Below are 605 nucleotides of genomic sequence, written 5' to 3'. Positions count from 1 at the left end.
CTGTCTGGTGGCTCCTGGAGACACGGAAGCCCCGCGCCCCCCACGGAGACGGGCCTGGGCACAGACCGCACAGCGGGCCCTGCCGCCTCACACCCAGTGTCACGGCCACACACGGTCGCGTACCGTGACACTGTGCCGTTGTCCGGGCCACAGCATGGGTGTGAAACTTACTGGAATTGTTGGTTGCTGATAAAACTACCCAAAAAACTTTTTTGTTATAAAAAAAATAAACGAGTACTTTTACTTTTTAAAGTGATTATAACAGGAACCTAGCTGTGACATCTGAGGGACACTGCATGGCCTGGGGGCACTCACCCCAGGGCCATGGCCCACGGGCGGTGGCTGGCGGGAGGCTGGGTCCCCGCAGAACCCCTCAAATGCCCGCAAGAAAGACCGCTAGGTGGCCGGTCACAAAGGGCGCCGTCTTTAAAAGCCAGACGTGAAACCTCCCTGGCCTCTTAGGCTGCAATCAGCCAAGGCCAGGCAGCCAGCCTCCGACTCCACGAGCATGGAGGATGCATGGAGGAGGGGTGGAGGAGGGGTGGAGGAGGGATGGAGGAGAGGTGGAGGAGGGATGGAGGAGAGGTGGAGGAGAGGTGGAGGAG

Source organism: Pteropus vampyrus, unplaced genomic scaffold, assembly GCF_000151845.1.
Source record: "Pteropus vampyrus isolate Shadow unplaced genomic scaffold, Pvam_2.0 Scaffold1589, whole genome shotgun sequence".
NCBI classification, from domain to species: domain Eukaryota; kingdom Metazoa; phylum Chordata; class Mammalia; order Chiroptera; family Pteropodidae; genus Pteropus; species Pteropus vampyrus.
Note: the sequence above shows the minus strand (reverse complement) of the source record.